Consider the following 16,664-nt stretch of genomic DNA (forward strand, 5'->3'; position numbering starts at 1 on the left):
ATATATATATATATATATATATATATATATATATATATATATATATATATATATATATATATATATATATATCCTGGTACATTGTGACAAGTTGATGAAGGTGGAAAAAGATGTCACGGGTCTAGTTCCGAGTTCCTGAGTTAATTCCTGACCGGTTTCGCTCTATGCTTCTTCAGAGGAAGAAAGCATAGAAGCATAGAGCGAATCCGGTCAGGAATAAACTCAGGAACTCGGAACTAGACCCGTGACTTCTTTTTTCCACCTTCATCAACACCCACACACACACACATAATATATATATATATATATATATATGTATATATATATATATATATATATATATATATATATATATATATATATATAATGTCCCCGGGCGATTTCAGTCGAGGTAATCCCTTCCCTCTCAACCTCAACTGAGAACGAGTTAAATGAAACTTGAGCTATCTCCATTAACCCGCGTTTTACGACTTTTGTCGCTTATTCTAGCTGCTGCCGAGGGAGATCTCCGTCTGCGGAAAGGCTGCCTTCCTCTTCGACTACACGATAGCCTTGTCACTGGACAAAATATTAACATGCCCGTATCACGTAACACGCCACTTCCCTTTCACTTGGGGGAATATCTGTTGTACGCCGCACTCTTCGTTCCTCAACATAGTGGGAGCGCATGCATGTCTACTTGCGAGTGTTTTCGTCATCTGGCTAGCATTGCACAGCACGTAGTCTTTCTTCACTCGCCTCTACAGACTACACGAGTCTGCTATTCATACTACACTGGAACTTGCACGTTGTCTTCCTGTACATTGCATCTGCTAACACTTCCTTATTTGTACATCACAGTGACGTTGTTGTCTCGGCGTTTGATGTTTATGTACCTGTATACATTGCTTATTGTACGGCGTATGATAGTTTCCCAGAATAGAGTCAATCAGCCATTTGAGCCCACTATATATGAATGTGCCACCCTCTGCCACGTCACTCCCGCAAACTTCTCTATCTCGTCTTTCCACGTGTCTGGTCTGTAAGGCTGTTGTTGTTGTGTTGCCGATGGCATCAATGGATTATGACACCAGAATGAAGAAGGAAAACAAAGATATTTCCGGTCAATGCTGGAGCTCCTCCAACCCATATATGTTGTGCTCGTGTTAGCGCGCTCCCCACATACAGTGCGTGACTGTTTCCAAGGCAGCCGGCCGGCACAGTGGGCATATGTTTTCTGCTGCGTTGCCTAACCTGTGCTGGTATGTCCTGAGTGTGTTGTGGCGGCCGCAGCCCAAACTACTCGTGTTGGTGTGACTGTGCTGTGTAGCAGAGGTGTTCGATGGGGGAGAGGGGGGTTTGACATGTGAAACTCGTTACGGCGAGGCCTCAACTGCTGCAAATCGTCTGGTGTTGAAGCAACGCCGTAGAAGCAAAGAGGGCGTTGGCGTAGTGCACGGGGGTCACTCGACTTCGACCTCAGCGGAACAACGCCGACGCCCCTGCGACCGAATGAATTCGTCTGATGGGCAGGATAACACCGCAAATGGGAGTCAGCGTGCCGTTGGGATTAACAACGACAGTTTTAACTCCTCCAAGACAATTCCTCAAATTAATAAAAACCGCCATGAATTATGACATTAAAATCACCATAAAGTGGCAGCTGAAATAAAATATACTTTAATATGCAACGAACTGGTTCAGTGCTGATGCTTACGAGCATCTGCTAAATAAAATCGTCCAGGCCAAAAATACCTATTACCATCATATCGAAGAGGAAGAGATAATTTCAAAACCTTACAGTTGAATAAAACAATCCAATAATAATCAGAACAAAATCACTAACAGCGGCATCATATCGTTGCTGAGAATCTACACAAATAAACGAAACCCACTTTAAAATGTTCAAAGTAGCCATTCCACACTGAATGATTTTAATACATTATCTAAAATATTCTGAACGTGCTACTAGCTGAGTCATGTATGGTATGTAATATTTCACATCCACGCTATTTGAACAATTCGTGAAAAATGCCGGTAGTTGATGTGTTGTGCATCTGGCAATTCTTGAAAAGGTTCACTATCGGCCACTATTTACTGTTTCAGTTATGCAGCACTGCATGCATGCATACATTCAGCCTTTGGCTGGACCTCCCATTTCCATGGGCACCGTTGCCACAAACCACACTGGGACGCATACATCGATGGCTGTAAAATCATTTTTCATCGATTTCCAGATTTCAACAATATTTCTAAATACGTTTAGACGACAGAGCGAAAAAATTAAGCATTCCATGAACTATGGAAATTCAGAGAAGGTATTACTCAACAAATGAACTCTAAATAACGACACAATTTTAAAACAAAGGAAAAATAGAAATAAAAAATAGAGAGAGGCGTCGATGGAAAGGCAAGCAAGACTCGTCTCTATAACCGGTGCGATCCGACGTGCCTTTTGCACGTTTGCCATTCGGGGTCGGCGCTGTAAGAGCGCCGAGACTTCTCGCTGCAAACAAGGGCCACGTTGTGTTACTGGCCTTTCAAATGCTCCCTCGTGGCCGGGGTGTCACCAGGGCAAATTCAGTCATGGAGCACTTCACAATTCTTGAACACACGGGGAGGGGTGGGTGTGAATGGTTACATATAAATCATCGGTTTTAGGTGGTAAAACAGAAGTCTGACAAACAAAAGGATACGGACTTTTAATGCACCGCCTCCTCTGTGGTGAATGATGCCACTGTTGGGGACTATACAACTGAACCTTTATCAAGAACTAGTATGCTTGGAATGCCTCTTCTCGTAGCATCCAATAAGGTAGGGCCTTAAACGCTTAAGCCCAGTCGATGTTCCACTTCGCTGACTACCAAGCGAGTGTTGATGTCCAGGGGCCGTATACACAAAACTTTTTTGTTAGCCTTAACAATCTCTGCTAGCTAACAGAAAACCACTAAAAGTTATACACCAATGCTTAACTAACAACTGTTAGCTAGCAAACAGTTGTTTGTCAAGTACCGCTAAACAGCGCTGAAGTTAGCAGCTTATGAACAATTATGTGTGCAATTATCAAAAATTGCACACATAAAACAGTGTTATTAATGCAGTTGTTCAGAATTTATTAATAAAGTATCATGATAGCACATAGATATCGTATGTATGGGTTTTTAGAAGTACTTATTAACCAACGACAGATATTTTTGGACGAAGGCGCATTGTACAGGCGGCCGTGCCACAGACAAATCTTCCGACAGAAGACTCAACAATAATTTCAGAGGACATAGACATGGCAGAAGAAACACAGAAAAAGAAAAGGAAGCCAAACTGGTCACAAGAGGAAACACTCCTCTTGATCAACGTGATTATGGAGAAAAAATAATAATAAATGGGCGATTCAAGCCAAGTTTAAACCACAAGGATAAGAGGGAGGCATGACAAAGCACGTTGATGCTATGGTATTGTTTTCTGTTTACATATAAATGTTCATCGACACTTGGAGCCCCAATTCTAATGTTTGTGCCATCTATGGTACCCACAACACCGGGAAACCTACAGTTTTCCATGAACTCTGCTTGTTTTACTTGCACTTCTTGGCGAGTCAATAGGAATTTTACAAACTGAGTTACAATATCTGGTTCTGATAGTGCATCAATTGTTTGAGTAATGACACGGCTGATTGATGCTTGCGAGGTCCCAAATTCGTCACTGCTGCATTTTACCTGTGGCTAAATATCATAGGGTAATTGCCACCTTCGTCTCAGGACTCAGTGGTCGATTCCGTTCTGTTCGGGATTGAAGTTTGTCCCTCACTAAATCAGCCATTTTTATTATACCAGCACGGTTCATTCTGAAGCGTTTGATGAGTTCGTCATCATTGTACTCGTTAAATATGTCCCGTCGCTGTCGATAAACTCGCAGTCATCTTTTTAGTTGTTGTTGCTCCGCCATCTTCTCTACTAACAGGAACTTGTTAAGAGCTTAATAGTCCTCCTCAGCACTTTTATCTTAACAGTACTTTTAAGGCCCTAACAAGTTTTCTGTATCACTGTTAGTGCTTAACAGCTAAATGTTAGCCTTAACAGGAATTTGTTACCCTTAACAGCTATTTGTTAGTGCTAACAAGTTTTGTGTATACGGCCCCAGGAATTCCGACCGCTCATAGTCCGTCTGTCCATTTCTAAACTGTTACTTTTACAACGCTAATTTTAACCAAACATTAACTTTCAGGTGACGTATCTCTAATAACAGCATTTCTAATCAGACTGCAAAGTGACTAGGAATGTGTAACATTGAAAAGAAATGTGGATATCTCGAAAAGCGTGACACGAGTAAATTGAATTTTCATTTGCATGGTTCATTTTCATACTCAAGGCCGTATTTTCCAGGGGGGGGAGGTGGGACTCTGGGCAATACACCCCAACATTTTCCATATACATATATTCACATTCTTTGCTATATAACCCGAATACTGAATCGAATCGCATATAATTTTTTTTGTAATAACCTATCTAATAAATTTATCAAATTTGCCAAGATTACAACCCTAATATTTAAACAGCTACTGACGATTCATAGCTTTGTTGTGGTGCCGCCAGGTGATTTTATTCATGAAAGGACGATAGGGGTTCCAATTCTGTATTACAATCATATAGTGATCGAATACAATGGCAGAATCTATTACACACGTGCGCTGGTGGCGTCATCGGAAGCGTGCTGGTCTCGGATTTCTTTGGTTGTGAGTTCGAGCCCAGCACTCCTCTCTGTTTCCCAGCAGTGACTAATACCTGCCCCAACAGTCCAAAGGTGACGGCTTCGGCCGCAGTTACGCCTGTACAGCGTAGGTAACTGAAAATCCACTTTGTAGATATTGCGACTGTATTAAAAGTGGTGTAATACCTAAGTAAGATGCTGTAATGATATTAATTTATCTTATATTATTTGTTTTTGTTTTGTTATCATTTGTCTGTCTGATTTTCATTTATTATTAGTTATGTGTCAATTTCTTATTATTCACTATTTACCTGTTTATTATTTTAACTATATGCATTTATGTATTTTATTTTTCATTTACATTATTATAGTTTTTATTTATTATTTTATTATTAATATGATTTTTTTTTTGCATCCGACCTAGATATGGATCAAAAGGTCTCCTGTCGGCATGCTCCGCCTTTGTAATCCTTTGTAATTCTTTTGAGTTGGCGACATTATCTGTCGTCAGGAACAATTAAGTTTGCAAAGCACGCCAGCTAGAGACGGAATTTATAGTAATACGAAGCTCATGTTTTTTTTTTTACGAGACCTCGTGTTCTAAGGGTTATGGCCGTCTAAATTAACCCCCACGATAAATAAAACAAAAAAAGGACGGGAAGCGGAGAAAGGCGGGTAGACAGGAAATGAAAATAAAAAAGGGTAAGTTTTTTCCTTCTGTTTTATACCCGCGGCTCCCCAGATTTTTGGCTCTGTGCCGCCTTTCCCCACCCCTCAACCCATCCTTTATCGCCTTTACGTACATACACACAAAAACCCAACCCAACCCAATCTCCATACCCGAAGTTACAGCTCCCCACATGCGCATGTGATGAATGATGATTAATGAGTGGAAAGCCAAACCTATATAGATCCACATGACCGTGGGAAAATAAAAGCAGTGAATTCCATGGGAAACTACGACATCAGTTCAATTATGTATTCATTGTGTCATTCTGTGACTGCACATCTCACATTCTCACTAGAAATTTCATTCTATATCCACCCCGACTGAGATCGACAGAAGCAGGAAAAGGCGAGAAAGTAGAGGAAAAGGAGGACACATAAGGAAAATGTAGAGAAAGTAAGAAGAAACAGATATATAGACGAGGGGATAGCAGTGGAAAGGCACGGAACGACAAAAGAGAACACAGGAAGGAAGGGAGGAAGGGAGGAAGAGGGAAGGAAGGAAGAGGGGACGGAAGAAAGGAAGGGAGGAATGATGGATGGAAAGTGTATGGGGAAGGGAAAAAAAGGGGGTGAGGTAATAGAATGAGGGTTAGAAAGAAAATATCAGGGGGGAGGGAAATGAAACCTGGATGAAGATAGATAGATAGAGAGAGAGAGAGAGAGAGAGAACGAGGAAAAGGGAAGGATATGTATTGCAACAGGAACGAGAAGTGAGAGGGGGGGCGGAGGGAGGGGGAGGGGGAGGAATATATGAAAGAGGAATGAGAGAGTGCGTGAGAGAGAATATTTGCAGGGAAATATGACGTGGGAGATCCAAAAATTTGAGGTGGGACGAGGGTCGATAGCTATACTGTACTCCAGCACTTCTCAACGGTTTTTTTTCCCCGACTGCAGCCCTTGGATCATGACGAAAAATCGCAGGTACCCTGTGATGAAATTTCCCCCATGACTGATAATAAAAATATAGACAAAATATAAAAGTTTTACGGCTACCTGGCATATTTATTGGGGGCGGAATTCAATCTACTGAAAATAAACATACTGAAAGACGTTAGGATCGGTTAGAATTTAAAATAACGAACACGATTTTTAAAGTATACATCAACTGTTTACGAAATGAGAATAGTTGGATAGCCACAGATTGTAAACAGAGGTTTTTCGATATTTCCTTGTCAGAATTTTCCTTGTATAATTTAGCTGAATAGATTACTTGTACATATTCTCAACGCTTTATTGAATCATTTTCTTTATAATTTCAGATTGTCATTTTTTTTATAATTGCAGATTGTAAAGAGGGTTTTCGATATTTCCTTGTCAGAATTTTCCTTCTATAATATAGCTGAATAAATTGTTTTTAGATATTCTCAACGCTTTATTGAATTAATTCTTTTTATAATTTCAGATAGTAAATATATTTCTTATAATTGCAGATTGTAAAGAGGCTTTTCGATATTTCCTTGTCAGGATTTTCCTTCTATGATATAGCTGTATAGATTGTTTTTAGATATTCTCAACGCTTTATTGAATTACATTTTTTTTATAATTTCATTTTTTCACGGTGAAATGTTCATTTTGCCAAAACGGTCGAAGTCCTTCAAGCCTATTGGTCAGTTGCTCCGCATTATTCTACCGCCTGACAATTTTATTCAACCCCAGACAAACACATATACAAACGCGCGCAGGCATCCACACTATGGTGTTTTAAATTTGTCTTTTTCGCGTTTGCACCAACCCTGGCACCGGCATTCCCCACCGGCTACGACGGTCGATTTCGTGTTTATTCTCGAGTAAATTTTCCTTCAGTCAGAATAAACAGACTGTTGAAGGGGAATTGGGAGGAACATTATAAGACAGAATTAGCAGCAACGAGAGGAGGAAGGAAAATGGATACAGAAAATGGAGAGAGAGAGAGAGAGAGAGAGAGAGAGAGAGAGAGAGAAAGAGAGAGAGAGAGAGAGAGAGAGAGAGAGAGAGAGAGAGAGAGAGAGAGAAAGAGAGAGAGGGAGGGATAGGGAAGAGAGATACAGAAAGAGAGAGAGGGAAGAGGGCAGAGAGAGAGAAAGAGAGAAAAGAGGCAGAGAGAAAGAGATAGGGAAGAGAGAGATAGAGAGGGAAGAAGAAGAGAAAGGGGAGGAGAGAGAAAGAGAAAGAGGGAGAGAGAGATATGGAAGACACGGGGAACAACGAGGGAAAAGAGAGAGAGAGAGAGGAAGGAAGGGAAGAGAGAGAAGGATCACAAGAAAGGAGGGGCGAAACTGGAAAGATGGAAGATGATGAAAGGGGCGAGAAGTCAGAAAAGTAGGGAGACCATAAAAAAAAAGGAGGGGATTTGTGAAAATATGATACGCCGAGGGAACTGAAAAAGGAGAATAAAGAATGCGAGAAGAAAGGTGGATACGAAAAGAAAAATGGCCAGAAACAGGAAGTACGAGATGGGAACGGATAAGGAAAAAGTGGAGAAAGAGGCAAGGCATAAAAGGGGAAGAGGAGAAGAGAGAGCGAGAAGGGGAGACGGAAAGAGCAAGACGGAACAGACGGATAGGAAAATGGAGGAAGACAGGAAGCAGACAAATCTGGAAGAAGTGTGATGGAAAAGGAAAAGAAAGAGGAGGAGAAGGAGAAGGAGACGGAGGGGGGAAGGAGAGGATAAGACCAGAAAGAAAAGGAGAGGAGGAGGGAGAGAAATATGGGCGAGGAAGGTAGGAATGGAAGACGAAGAGAGGGAGAGGAAGTGGAAGGAAGGAGAGGATGTGGACAGAATAAGAGAAGGAACGAAGGAAAGGAGAAGAAGAAGAAGAAGAAGAAGAAGAAGAAGAAGAAGAGAGATGGGAACGTGGTGGGAGAAAAGAAAAGAGAGAGAAAGGAGAGAGAGAGAGAGAGAGAGAGAGAGAGAGAGAGAGAGAGAGAGAGAGAGAGAGAGAGAGAGAGAGAGAGAGAGAAAGGTTGGCAGGAACTGGCTGCAGAGGAACATGTTGACTTCAGCGAAGTCAACGAAGATGTGTTGTCGAACTAGCGACGAAGTCTGGTGAAATGCGATTATCTGTGAGCAACGAGCGATGAAAGATAAAAAGACATCGCTTCGGCGGTCCCTGGCGAAGCGAGCCACGCCTCCTTTCTCCCCTGACCAATAACGATCGCTTTCCAATACCATGGGGGCCTGCGATTGGACGAGGAAGAAAGTGGGCGTGGCATGTCTCGCCCGAGTTCATCTCGTGCTCGTTCTGGCATTAACTACAAAGAAAATTATCAAGAGGATAGACTTCGAAAGACTCAATGTACACAAAATAACATTAACCGAGGTTGGTTTCACCCAGAGATCATTCGAAACTGAATAAAACCGAAGAAAAGGAACAACCACGTAAAAGAAAACGGGACGGGGGTCAACTACGATAAGCTCAACGTCAGAAACAATTCAAGAATGAGAGAGGGGAACGAAAGGAAGACGAGAGAAGGGAATGTGAGAAATGAAATGCAGATCAAAAGGAAAAGGGGGAGGAGGGAGTGTGTGTGTGTGTGTGTGTGTGTGTGTGTGTGTGTGTGTGTGTGTGTGTGTGTGTGTGTGTGTGTGTGTGTGTGTGTGGAATGGTATTAATGCGTGAACGTAGCCAACGGAAAGGGAATGTCGAAAGGGTGAAAAGTGTAATTAATGCAAGGCGAGAAGGGAATATGAGCTGTGGGCAAGAGGGAGGGAGGATGGGAAGGAGGGAGGGAAGGATGGGAGAAGAGCTGCAGCGCAATGTATGCTGAAAGAAGGGAAGAAGCGAGGAAAAAGAAAGATGGAAGTGGGAAGAAAGGACGGAACGACGAATAACCGCAGGCTGGACCCGGGCTTGCAAGAAAACATAGATGATGCAGGTGCTGCTGCTGCTGCTTATACATTTACCTTTTTTATCTATTCTTTTTCGAGTTTGATATGGCAGTCGTGGAGCAATAATTCTTACAAAGAAAGAAGGGAGGGGAAAAGGAGAAGGGAAGGAGAGAGGATGGAAGGGAGAGGGAGAGGGAGAGGGAGAGGGAGGGGGAGAGAGAGAGAGGGAGAGAGAGAAAGAGATGTAGGGGAGAGAGGGCAGAATGAGTGAAGGAAAAAACGGAAGGACGTAAGGAAATGAAAGATGGGGAAGGAAGAAGAAAAAAGCAGTAGAGAGTGGTGATAAAGGACAGAAGGAAGGAGGAAAGGAAGTAAGGATGGGAGAGAGGACGGAAAGGAGGAGAGGCGGAAGGAAAGGAGGAAAGACGGAAGGAGAGAAGGAAGTAAAGAGGAAGGGGAGAAGAGCGAGCAGAATAGAGAGTAGATGGAAAGAGATGGAGGGCAGAAATGAAGGAAGAATTGAAGGACAGAAGGGAAGAAGAGGAAAAAGGAGAATGGAAGAAATGTAGGAAAGAAGAGACGAAAAAAAGAGAGGATGGACGGAAGGAAAGAACGGAAGAACGAGGCAAGGAAGGACAGCAAAAGGAAGAAAGAACAGAATGAGAAAAGAAAGAGAAGAGAAAGGAGAATGGAAAGAGGGCGTGCAGGTACGAAGGGACGGCAGAAGGGAAGGAAGGAAGGAAGGAAGGGAGGAAAGGGAGGGAGAATAAAGGAAGCTCTACTCTTTCCTCTGATCATCGTTGTCTGTGACGAGTCTTAGGTTTCCCTCGACCAGCTGCACAGAAAAGGATTCCTGGGAAGCCGCAGAGACGACTCAATTCCTTGCAGAAGAGGAAATCCAGCGGCCAGAACCTGAACTTTTAACACCCTCGACTCCCGAGGGGCCGGGAAGGGGGCCGGGAAGGGGGCCGGGAGTGCCATGCACGGAGACGAACAAGACAACCTATAGGTGCCGGAAGACCGAATAAAAGGGGGTGCCAAGGGGCGCAGAGGGCACTTGCGGAGAGGGTGCCACAGAATTGACTAAAATAGCGTGGCGCCCCCCACCACCACCACCACAAGTGCCACCGGATACGAAATGGGGGTGAGCCCGTGAGGCGGGGGCACTAGGCACTGGGCCATCACGACCCCTGGGAGGGAGGGAGGGCGCGAAGGCCCACGGCAGGAAACAGCGGAAACGGCATCAAGATGAAAGGAACGGCTGAGGTGAAAGGTGCGAGAAGCAGAAGAAAGTGATGACAAGAGAAAGAAGAGAGGAAGAGAGAGAGAGAGAGAGAGAGAGAGAGAGAGAGAGAGAGAGAGAGAGAGAGAGAGAGAGAGAGAGAGAGAGAGAGAGAGAGAGAGAGAGAGAGAGAAATAAAGGGGGGCCTAATGGAGTTAGTACTGAAGTCCCTCCCTTTAACCAGAGGGACGAAATAAAGAGCACAACATCAGTCAGAGCAAAAATGAATAAATAAATAAATGAATAAATAAATATCAAATATAAAGCAAAATGAAGATGACCATCATGGCAGGACGGAAGAACGAAGTCGTGAAGACTCCTTTGATCTGGAAGAAAGGTCGTCTTCTTCGAGGGGATCAAATGATGAATGAATTGACTCACGGTGCCACCCTAGACGTAAGGAGGTGCCATGCTAGACGTAAATTGGTGTCATTCTAGACGTAAGGAGGTGCCATGCTAGACGTAAATTGGTGTCATTCTAGACGTAAATTGGTGTCATTCTAGACGTAAGGAGGTGCCATCCTAGACGTAAGGATGTGCCATCCTGAACGTAAGGAGGTGCCATCCTAGACGTATAGAGGTGCCATCCTAGACGTATGGAGGTGCCATCCTGGACGTAAGGAGGTGCCATCCTAGACGTAAGGAGGTGCCATCCTAGACGTAAGGAGGTGCCATCCTAGACGTAAGGTGCCATCCTAGACGTATAGAGGTGCCATCCTAGACGTATGGAGGTGCCATCCTAGACGTATGGAGGTGCCACCCTAGACGTGAGGTGCCATCCTAGACATAAGGAAATACTATATACGGGGATTACAAAGGATTACAAAGGCGGAGCATGCCGACAGGAGACCTTTTGATCCATATCTAGGTCGGATGTAGGTTTAGGGTTCGGGTGGGGTGGTTAGAAGCGTCTGGCAACAGCCAAAATCACACTCCAAGAGAGTACCACATGCCACTGAAGGAATATATTGTGAGAGTCCAACGGCAGTATTCTAAAAAAGAAAGAAGAAGAAGAAGAAGAAGAAGAAGAAGCTTATATAAATCTTTGGAAGGGAAAGCTTTATGGAAAGAAAGATTCTTGTTTAAAAATACCACCGTAAGATTCTTATGAAGCTTATATAAATCTTTGGAAGGGAAAGCTTTATGGAAAGGAAGATTCTTGTTTAAAAATACCACCGTAAGATTCTTATAGTGGTATTCTTATAAAAACAATCCTTATATAAATCTTTCCCTTCCGAGGATTTATATAAGGAAAGATTTTTTTTTAAAGACTACCACCGTAAGACTCTTTCACTCTCAAGATGGAAGGAAGGAGAGGGGAGTGAGTGCCACGGGGGATGGACGGAACCCCCTGACGACAGCCAGATTAAAAAAAAAAAAAAAAAAAAAAGCCACAGCACTGTAAGGAAGATGGCTGCAGAAGGAAATAGCAAGAGACAGAATTCTGGAGGGAGGAAGGCGAAAAAAGAAATTATATAGGTAGAGAGTCAGGACGACAGCAGGCAGACTGAAAACAACGACAGAGGGGAGAACGAGGGGAGAGGGAGAGAGGAAGGAAGAGAGGGGACATGCAGTAAAGAAGGAAACGGAAGAGGGACAGAAGGGGAAATGGGGAAGATGGGCAAAGGAGTAGGGGGAAGACGGGGGGGGGGGAAGAGAGGACCACGATCGAGAAAATAGGTTAAATAACAACGAGAAAAAGAGGAGCTAAAAAGAGGAGGGATTGGGGAGGGGAGCGAATTAATCCATTAACACTCCCCCCCCCCGACTGATACGACCCCCAAGAGCATAAAGGTGGCGTCACACTACGCATTTCTCGCTAGCATGCTACTTGCGTTTGCTACTTCGTTTATGAATATGTCCAATTCAAATTACGCTTGCATCATATAGTGGGATATTCTTACAGAAGTCTAGAATGTTGTAACCGAAGTAGTTTCTACTCAAACGGAATAACAAAAGCAAGTAGCATGCTATGCTAGTGTGCCGCCACGTCAAGAAGACTGAGTAGCAAGCTCGAGCAGGACATTGGACGATTCTGTTCTGGCGAGAGAAGATCTTGATGAAGGCTAAGCTCTTCCTGGCGTAAGCACTTCACCTTGGTCATCCACACCAGACTCGTTTATTCAGTTCTGGGGAACAGACTCGTTTATTCAGTTCTGGGGAACAGACTCGTTTATTCAGTTCTAGGGAACAGACTCGTTTATTCAGTTCTGGGGAACAGACTCGTTTATTCAGTTCTGGGGAACAGACTCGTTTATTCAGTTCTGGGGAACCAACTCGTTTATTCAGTTCTGGGGAACCAACTCGTTTATTCAGTTCTGGGGAAGAGACTCGTTTATTCAGTTCTGGGGAAGAGACTCGTTTATTCAGTTCTGGGGAAGAGACTCGTTTATTCAGTTCTAGGGAACAGACTTGTTTATTCAGTTCTGGGGAACCAACTCGTTTATTCAGTTCTGGGGAAGAGACTCGTTTATTCAGTTCTGGGGAAGAGACTCGTTTATTCAGTTCTGGGGAACAGACTCGTTTATTCAGTCCTGGGGAACAGACTCGTTTATTCAGTCCTGGGGAACAGACTCGTTTATTCAGTTCTGGGGAACCAACTCGTTTATTCAGTTCTGGGGAACAGACTCGTTTATTCAGTTCTGGGGAACACCACAACCTGAGAGTCACGAACCCTTTCAGGCCGCGTGACAAAAATTCCTTCTAACTGTCGTCAGGTGATTTTATTCACACGAAGAATACCCCCCCCACACACACACACACCGATGTGGAGTCTGATAAACACTTCCAAATCCACTGACTTCTTCTAGCTGCCGTTGGAGCGATCTGATCCTGGAAGATGAATGCATAAGTGTCTCCCAACCTTTTCTTTTTAAGGCGACCCCCAATATGATCCTCATGGTATGACCGCGACCCCACTAACCTATCTGTACATGTGTTAATATATATGACTAGTTACTAACTGTAAAAAAGTAGGGGACAAGTATAATAAATACATGTGTAAGAAAGGTAATGTACGGTTATAAAAGACAAAGTTAACATTATCATGGTTACTGTATTGAATTCATAAAAAAAAAACATACAAGATGTCTTGGCGACCCCAGGGTTAGGAAACGGGACTTCTCGTGCACAGCGCAGCCTACGGACCCGGTGAGGCCTGAAGACTAAGAACACGGGAGAAGTGGAATAGCTATTATCTGAACGAGAGAGGCCGGCCAGACATAAAAAGTGAAGAGTTTAAACAAATAAAACAATGAAAGTCAGTTATGGAACAACGAAGGAAGAAGAGGCATGGGGACGTGCGGGAAGAGAGAGGAAGGTTGGAAGAAGAGAGAAGAGAGGAGAGGTGATAATACAGGAGTTGAGTCTAACTACTCAGACAGATGATAAAAATTATGGAAAATGTTTAGGGTCAATTGTAGAACAACCCCGCCCCTCCCAACGATAAACTGTAGAATTTCAACCCTAAACTCAATTGTAGAACGCCTCCCCCCTCCACACATTGATCAACTGTAGACTCAACCCTTAACATGGGCTAGGTTAGGTTAGGTTAGTTAGGTCAGGTTTGGTTATGTCATGTCAAGTTATATATCACTAACCATAATAATCATCAACTGTAGAAGAATATTAAGTTAGGTTAGGCCATGTAGCACGAACCATAATCAACTGCAGAATGTTAGGTTAAATTAGGTCAGGTTAGGTTTATGTATCACGAGCCATAATCTATTATACAACGTCCATCCCAGCAACACTTCATTGTACAATCTCCACCCCAAAGCGCTTGTGAACATAGCAATACTCTCTACATGAAATGTAATATCTACAATCAATATGAAATCACAACTATGATCCACAGTTGTGTAACCTGGAAAATGATGAAAGCGATGGAAACGAAGCTTATGCGTGCACAGAAAACAATGGAGAGATCAATGCTGGGAATAAAACAGAAAGACAAGAAGACGGGGAGTTGGATAGGGGAACAGAATAGTGAAATATACTGTGGAGGCGATAAAAGAAATGGGTATGGAAATGTGTAGTCACGATAGTGAGGAAGACGGCGGGAGTTTGTTACCGAGTGGACACCGTGAGGGGAAAAATATAGTCACAGTGTAGACGAGGGAGATGAGATAAACATGGAAAAGTTTGCAGGAGTTACGCGGCGGACTTTCGTATTAAGTGGTACAGGCCTCTGATCTGTGGGCTTCGCCTGGTTGATCAAATGATTACATTACAATACACGCACGATAGGAGTTCGTAGTTCCGCAATGGACAAACTTTGATCCACAAATGAATGCATAAGTGTGTAAAACTATTTCCAAACTTCCTTCAAACATTCCGTTTTCGCTTCTCGTTCTTGAACATTCTGTCGCCCAATGCCAACACATTCTTGCCAATCACATTCACACCTTTCACAGTTACACCATAATCACGGCATCCCTTTCTCTTCTTTCCTTCACTGGGTAATCCAATTTTTCGTCTCTCCTGTTACGATCGGCTTGGTATGGAAATATTTTAGTTTCCGCTATTTTTATTCTATTAGTCTTACAAATCTCATCTTGAGAGAAAAAAAACGCTACCACTGCATACTCCCTCTTAAAGCAGATCAAATTTCCAACAAGTTTTTCTCGATCATCAATGTTGTGAAATGTCATATGTTTGCCAAACGGGTTGTTTTTCCATTATCCTGTGATCAAGTTATCAGTGTGTTGTTGCTGTTTGTTTGTGATGTGTGTGTGGGTACAACTCGACTGCACTATACTTCGTTGCAAAGTGGTGCACAAAAATCTAGCATGGAAACGCCCCTATGTGCCCGCAGGCTCCTGAGAACATTGTGTGAATCATCTTGTCATGATGTATGGGCACACCCTTGAAGGGGAAAAATATAGAAATGTTAAACATATACCGATGTTCTTCTGGAAAGTAGCGCTTGTTTCTGCAGTGGTGACGGTAGAGTGATTGGGTACGTTTGTTTATTTATAACTCCATACGTCTCCTTACTCTTACCCAATCCACAGAAAATGGTTGGTCTCCACCCACCAATGCCAATCCTGATGCACTTCACATGGGTACGTCTGCCACTTTCGCGAAAAAGCAGAAAAATTCATGCGAGGAAATTATGCCGGTAACAAATGCTAGGCGCAGTTGCCTGGCTAGCTACTAGAAAATTCTCTTGGCATTACCTTTAGACGTAAGTATTCGGCTCGGTGGCGGGAGGTGGGAAAGGAGGGAGTGCACAGGGGCGGGAGATAAGCCAGTCCCTGGTTAATCCACATATCCTGCTTTAGTCTTCCTCCTGCAGGTCCGCTGCCACCGTCTGTGCTGCATGGCATGCGCTATTATCATCATATAAATTTCCTCATTCAAAATTATCGTACACTGCACACCGCACCCTCGTATTACTGTACCCCGTTAGCACGCTAACTAATGCGGAGTGTTTTTTCACTTGGGGTATGCCTTCCTCGACCTGGAACCAAAAGAAGCTCCCAGGACACACCCACTCGCACGCAGGAGGAAGATGGGTGCATTTAATGGGGTCTTTAAGTCGCACGTGGTATGTGCAAACAATTGCAGCACATCCTGATTCAGGTTTGTGGAGGCCGCCACACAATCCACCCGCTCACCGACACCAACAGTAAGCGACTGGCGAGGCAGAGAAACGGCGAGGTGGCGATGGAGGGTACGGAGGAGAGGGGATGAGGGCGGAAGGGCGGTGTGGGAGGGATGGGGGTGGCAACGGAGAGGTTGGGGGGAGACTACCAAGGGGAAGAAGAGACGACGGGGCAGGGTATATACAAGGCCTCCACAGGCTCACACCCATGTGTCCTGGCTCCGTGCCCGCACCCTTTCTCTTCATGGTGAGCTGCCCGTCTGTGATTTTTTTCCCTCTCTCTCTTCTCGCGTGCAGGGTGGTGCGTTTCTGTCTGCCTTTTCGTTCGTGTTTTCCTGTCTTTTCGTCGGTCTTTTCCCGCCTGTCTTTTCGTCCGTGCCTTCCTATCTGTCTTTTCGTTAAGTTTTCCCGTCTGTCTTTTCGTTCATGTCTATCTATCAGCTTTACATACCGTACACCCGTATTAATAATGTTTCTGCATTACAGTAATGCAGATAATAATTCTTAGTAAATTGGCAGCCGTGTTTGAACGTTCACTTGTCATTGTTCAAATG

At 43.7% G+C, this 16,664-nt stretch overlaps 1 protein-coding gene across 4 annotated transcripts in view; it reads right to left on the reverse strand.

The window, feature by feature from the left end:
- Positions 1-16,150, reverse strand: part of LOC143039543 (uncharacterized protein CG43867) — a 284,063-nt gene extending 267,913 nt beyond the window's left edge. For all 4 annotated transcript variants that reach the window (XM_076209712.1, XM_076209713.1, XM_076209710.1 and 1 more), the window contains exon 1: positions 15,683-16,150. The gene's annotated coding sequence lies outside the window, so the exon portion shown is untranslated. The remainder of the gene's footprint in view (positions 1-15,682) is intronic.
- Between the last annotated feature and the right edge of the window lie 514 nt (positions 16,151-16,664).

This window comes from Oratosquilla oratoria, chromosome 26, assembly GCF_046742065.1.
Source record: "Oratosquilla oratoria isolate Oo_2021 chromosome 26, ASM4674206v1, whole genome shotgun sequence".
Taxonomy (NCBI): Eukaryota; Metazoa; Arthropoda; class Malacostraca; order Stomatopoda; family Squillidae; genus Oratosquilla; species Oratosquilla oratoria.